Source organism: Plecotus auritus, assembly GCF_963455305.1.
Source record: "Plecotus auritus genome assembly, chromosome: 9".
Lineage (NCBI taxonomy): Eukaryota > Metazoa > Chordata > Mammalia > Chiroptera > Vespertilionidae > Plecotus > Plecotus auritus.
Window position 1 is genome coordinate 6,356,111 of NC_137783.1, and position 6,177 is coordinate 6,362,287.

Below are 6,177 nucleotides of genomic sequence, written 5' to 3' on the forward strand. Positions count from 1 at the left end.
CACCCAAGGATATTTTTGCATTGATTTTTAGAGAGAGTGGGAGGGGAGAGAGAGAGAGAGAGAGAGAGAGAAACATCAATGTGAGATAGACACATCGATTGGTTGCCTCCCGCACACACCCCGACCCAGGGGCAGGATGGAGCCTGCAACCAACATACCTGCTCTTGGCAGGAACTGAATGTGGTTCCCTTCAGTCCACAGGCCAATGCTCTAGCCACTGAGCCAAACTGGCTAAAGCAAATCCCACAATTTTTGATATGCTGTGTTTTCCTATTCATTTTAAAACATTTTCTTATTTATCTTTTGATTTCTTATTTAACTAATAGATTATTTAGAAGTGTATTGTTTCCAAATATTTGGAGATTTCCCAGAGATCTTAATTTTTTAGTGCTTTCTCTTTAATTCTATTATGGTCAGCATACATACTTTGTATTGCTTTAAATTCTTTGAAGTTAGACTTGGTTTATGGCTTAGAATATGGGTCTGCCTTGTTCCAAGTGCTCTTCTGTGCTGGTGGAGTGCCAGTCAGTCATGTGAGTCTGTATCCATCCGACTCTCCACCTGTTTTATCTCGCTGGGTCTTGTACACACACTTGTTTTTGAGTTTACCTCTGGAAAGGCCACACCTGCTGCCACTCCTGACCTTTTATTTCTTCATGTGCCAGCTCATCTTTGTGATGGAGTGATGGTTAATTTGCATATTATCCTTTTATTAGATAGGATGTGCCAGCTCATCTTTGTGATGGAGTGATGGTTAATTTGCATATTATCCTTTTATTAGATAGGATGTGCCAGCTCATCTTTGATTGGGCGCTGAGTCCTGTAATAGAAGAATTACCTGCTTGGAGCGCACTCCCGGGTGTTACCTTCCTCCCTCCTGAAGGGATTTTTTTGTTTGTTTTTAATTCTTCCAGACACAGGGTGGTGCTAGTTGTCTAGACTCAGTGTGACTCTAGAGCAGTGGTTCTCAACCTTTCTAATGCCGCGACCCTTTAATACAGTTCCTCGTGTTGTGGTGACCCCCAACCATAAAATTATTTTCGTTGCTACTTCATAACTGTAATTTTGCTACTGTTATGAGTCGTAATGTAAATATCTGTGTTTTCCGATGGTCTTAGGCTCTACAGCAGCGGTTCTCAACCTGTGGGTCGCAACCCTGCTAGCGGTTCTCAACACAGGTTGAGAACCGCTAGCAGGGTCTTGACCCACAGGTTGAGAACCGCTAGCAGGGTCTTGACCCACAGGTTGAGAACCGCTAGCAGGGTCTTGACCCACAGGTTGAGAACCGCTAGCAGGGTCTTGACCCACAGGTTGAGAACCGCTAGCAGGGTCACCTAAGACCATCGGAAAACACAGATATTTACATTACGATTCATAACAGTAGCAAAATTACAGTTATGAAGTAGCAACGAAAATCATGTTATGGTTGGGGGTCACCACAACACGAGGAACTGTATTAAAGGGTCGCGGCCTTAGAAAGGTTGAGCACCACTGCTCTGGAGTGATTTGGAAGTGCTTTTTCTGACATAAAAGCATCTCTCATGGGACATTTGTCCGTCACCGTGGCCGGGACTCTCGGAGCCGGGTTAGCTCCAGGTCTACCCAACAGGAGGCTCCTCGGATTAGTGGTTGATGTTTTCCGGGAACCCAGCACCTGTGGACAGTGCTTCTGACTGAGGTGCTGGTTCTCAGACCCCCTGCTTCCCCGGGCCCTGTTTCCCCACCATCTCAGACACCTTCCCACAGACCCAGCTTCCCGTTGCCCAGAGCTCCCCCTCCTGGCCCAGGCGTGAGATTAAGGCCCTTTTCTCAGGTCACTCCTACAGCACCCCTTGTCACCTCAGTGAGCGCCCAAGACCTGGGACCTGGGAGTCCCTAACTCCCAGGTCAGTGTGCCCAGCCCCTGCAGAGCCCCCCTTCATGCCTGCAGCGGAACTGCCACAGCTGGCCTGCTTCCCCACAGGCTTCCTTAACTGCACCCCCTTCTCGGAAAACAAGCCAGGGCAGGGGCACCACTTCCTGCCTTTTCTGCAGAGATCTTATCTTTATCCACACACCTCCGGGGGCCCTCCTGCCAAAGCCGCAGGGCTGGCCTCCTCCCACGAGGACCCTTCCCCTTCTTTCTCTCCAGACTCCTGTCTTATATTAGATAGGATGTGCCCCCCCCCCACCCCGCTCCCCTGCTCACGCCTACTGGCCCCCAAGTCCCTGTGACTGGCCCTGGAGGGGCTCAGACTGTCCCTGCCACCCTTCCATCCCACACTCCAGCCAACAAGCTTCAACCACCGTCATCCTAACCGGTGTGGGGCCTCCCAGTTCTGCTGTATTGACTGGATGGTCAATTTGCATTTCCATGTAAACTGTAGAATCATTTTTAAAAAAATGTATTTTTATTGATTTCAGAGAGGAAAGGAGAGGGAGAGAGAGATAGAAACATCAATGATGAGAGAGAATCATTGATCAGATGTCTCCTGCATGCCCCCCACTGGGGATCGAGTCCGCAACCCGGGCAAGTGCCCTGACCGGGAATTGAACCCGTGACCTCCTAGTTCGTGGGTGGATACTCAACCACTGAACCATACTGGCTGGGCAATACTTAACATTTTTCTTGCCTTTTTAATAGCTAGCTATTTAAAAGAATTCATTTTCTGTTTGCCTCTCTGTAGAAAAACAAGTGACTTTCATTTATTGACTGTGTCCAGAGGCTTGCTACACTTTCTTGTGAATTCTACTAACTTATATGTAGATTCTTCTGGATTTTTTAAATCCCCAGTGGCATTGTCTGTGAGTGATGAGGGTTTCACCCTCCTTCCCAACCCTACGACTTCTCTGCTCCTAACTTACTGCCCTGGTTAAGACCTCCAAGGCGAAGTCCAGGTGAGAGTGGGCCTGTGCTGTTTCTGATCTCAGAAAGTAGGACACTTGCTGTGGTTTGTGTTTTGATGATATTTGTTATCAGATTAAGGAAGTTCTCTGCTATTTCTGTTGTAGGCAGTTAGACAGACATGAGCAGGGCAAGGACGATGGGCCAGGTCCGGAAGGTCACGGGGTGGGAAGCCCCAGGTGCCTACAGTGGACAATCGGTTGTAGGGTAGGATCCTGCCCCCAGGGTGACTTTTCCTCCCCTAGAATATCTCTGGTCACGAGGTTTGGACCCCCTGACCTTTCCGCCAGAGATGAACATCTAGGCCTCAGCTCTATTTCAGCTCCAGCTCCAGGCCCAGATAAGCAACACCAGTCACTGCGGACACCAGGACCAGCTGCGCTGGATAATGACCCCCTGCCCTGGTGCCGCCAATCCATCAGTGGAGACCACAACCCTGAATGGACACACCTGGAAAGCTACCGACTATTCTATTGAGATCTTCCCCTGGAACCTCCCCTAAAGTCTCCGCCCTTAAAACGCTTAGGAGGAGGACCCAGTGGGCTCTCCCCCCCACCCCCACTCCAGGAGCACACCCATACCTTTTTCTTTCCCTTACCCCCGCCCCCCCACCTCCACTCACCAGGTACTTTATCATTAGCTTCCTCCCTCCCAAGCTCCAAGGGCCCTTCCTTTATCTCTAGAATATAATCAAGTTCGGTAAATGTTCCGTGTGTGCATGAAACACACGCAGAGTCTACTCTTGCGTCGGAGTGTTCTGTAAACGGCAGTGATGTTCCGTTCTCCGGGCTCCCTGCAGCTTCTCTGTCTAGCAATTGCCATGCGTGGGACTGTGCAGGTGTCTGTTCCCCCCTGCAGCTCTACCTGTTTTGACTTCATGCATTTGGATGCTCTGTGGTTTGGCGCATTCACATTTGGGCTTGTTCTCTCTTTTTTGGGTGGATTGGTCTTTTAACCATTAGATAATGTCCCCCTTTTTCTCGAGTAATTTTCTCTTATCTGAAATCTTTTTCTGATATCAATATAGCTTGTAAATCAATGTTTACAAGAGATATCTTTTTCTACTTTATTTTCAACCTACCTATGTTGTGTTTGAAAAGAGTTTCTTGTAAACAACACATCTTTGGGTCATGGCTTTTTTTTTTTTTTGTATGCACTCTGCCAATATCTTTCTTTTGAGTTATATGTTTAGACCTGTGGTTGGCAAACTGCGGCTCGCGAGCCACATGCGGCTCTTTGGCCCCTTGAGTGTGGCTCTTCCACAAAATACCACGGCCTGGGCGAGTCTATTTTGAAGTGGCGTTAGAAGAAGTTTAAGTTTAAAAAATTTGGCTCTCCAAAGAAATTTCAATCGTTGTCCTGTTGATATTTGGCTCTGTGGACGAATGAGTTTGCCGACCACTGCTCTAGACCATTTAAAGTATTACTGATATGCTGGGGCTTCAGTCTAGCTTTTGATTTTTTGTTTCTTATTTGTTCCCGCTGCTTCTCATGCCTCTGTTGTTGTTTTTCCGCCTCCCTGAGAGTTGTGTGAACATTGTGAGAGTTCCGTTTTGATGTATTTATGTTTCTGAGTTTTGTGCCATTTTCTTATTGATTGCCCTAGATGTTAAATACATATGTAACTTATCACAGCCTAATAGTATTTACAATTTACTAGTTCAAGTGAACTATAGAAACCTTGCTTACATTTAGGTCCTTTACCCTCCCACTTTAAAAATACAGTTGTCCTACATACTTCCTCTGTGTACATTGAACACCACTTCAGGGAGTGGTATAGCTTTTGCTTCAAACGTCACATTTTTTTTTTCAAGAAATACACAGTCATGCATTACTCTCAGGTGTATAATACAGCAGTTCGATATTTACATAGCTTACAGTTTGATCACCCCACGAAGTCTGGTCAGTTTTTGTCACTGTGCAAACTTATCACAACGTTATAAATTTCTACCTTTCTTAAAAACAAACAGAAAACACGCAATACTGTCATCATCATTGCACTGATTGCCGTGACCATTTCTATTACTACCTATGGGTTAACCCAGTCAAGTTTCTCTGCCCACAAAGGGTACCCACTTGATGGCAAATGATGCAGAGGGGGCTTGTTTCGCTTTGGGGAAATTTCTAAATCCTCCTGGGAACCCCTGGGAACCGCTGGCACCTGGGTGAGTTAGGTGAAATTTCAAAGTCCACCGGACAGCCTTCCTCAGCACAGGAGTGGGGGAGGGGTGTGTGGAGTCCGCCAGGAGAGAGAGATCTCAAACCAAACATTTGATGGAGAAACCCACAAGGTGAAGGACAGTCTATTAGGTTCCCTCTGCTTTTACCCTCTGCATCGCTCCTTCCTTTCTTGGAAGCCCCGTCTCAGTATTAGCATTTTCTTTCTGTTTGGAGGCCTTTGCTTAACCGTATCTTACAGGTGTGCCTACCAGCAACACGTTCTCTTAGAGGATGTCCTTGTTTCCCCTTCATTGCTGATGTCCGTAGGGTGGTTTCACAGACACAGGGTGCGGGCTTGACACACTTTCTTTCAGCTCTTCAACCTGTTGTTCCTCCGCCTGCTGCCTCCGCGCAGATGAGAAATGCGCACATTGGTTTTCCTTTGTAGATAATGTGTCCTTTTTCTCTGGCTGTCTTAGGATTCTTTTCTTTGTCTTTAGTTTTCAAAAGATTAGTTCTGATGTGTTTTGATGGGAATTTCTTTCGGTTTATCCTCTTTGGAGTTTGCTCAGCTTCTTGAATCTATAAGTTTATGTCTTCCACCAAATTTGGGAAGTTTTCAGCCATATTAAAAATATATATATATTTTTTAGCCTCCCTCTTCTCCTTTTCAGATCTCTAGTCATAGAAATATAAGAACTTTTGCTACTGTGCCAGAGGTCTCTGCTGCTCTATTATTTTTTCCTATTTTCTCTCTGTTGTTTACATTGAGTAAATTCTATTGGCTTGTCTTCAGTTCACTGATGCTGTCCTTCGTCATTTCCATTTTACTAGTGAGTCTATTCAGTGAATTAAAAACACACTGAAACAAGCAAGCAGTGGCGCTGGTAAATGCAACGGGTACAGGAAGGTTTCCATGATTGCTCACCTGATTCTTCAAACACTTCACCTGAAGGCTGAGAGCAGTTTCAGTGAAGAAGAGGAAGGAAAACTTGAAGCTGCGTTTTTTCTAGACACGATCCTCACGTGGTTCCTGACACACTATCATTCCTTTTAGAACAGGCAGCATGTCACCATGGGAAGCCAGCAGCTTTGCAGCAGCAGGTAGAAAACATTCCTCTTAGACAAGACAA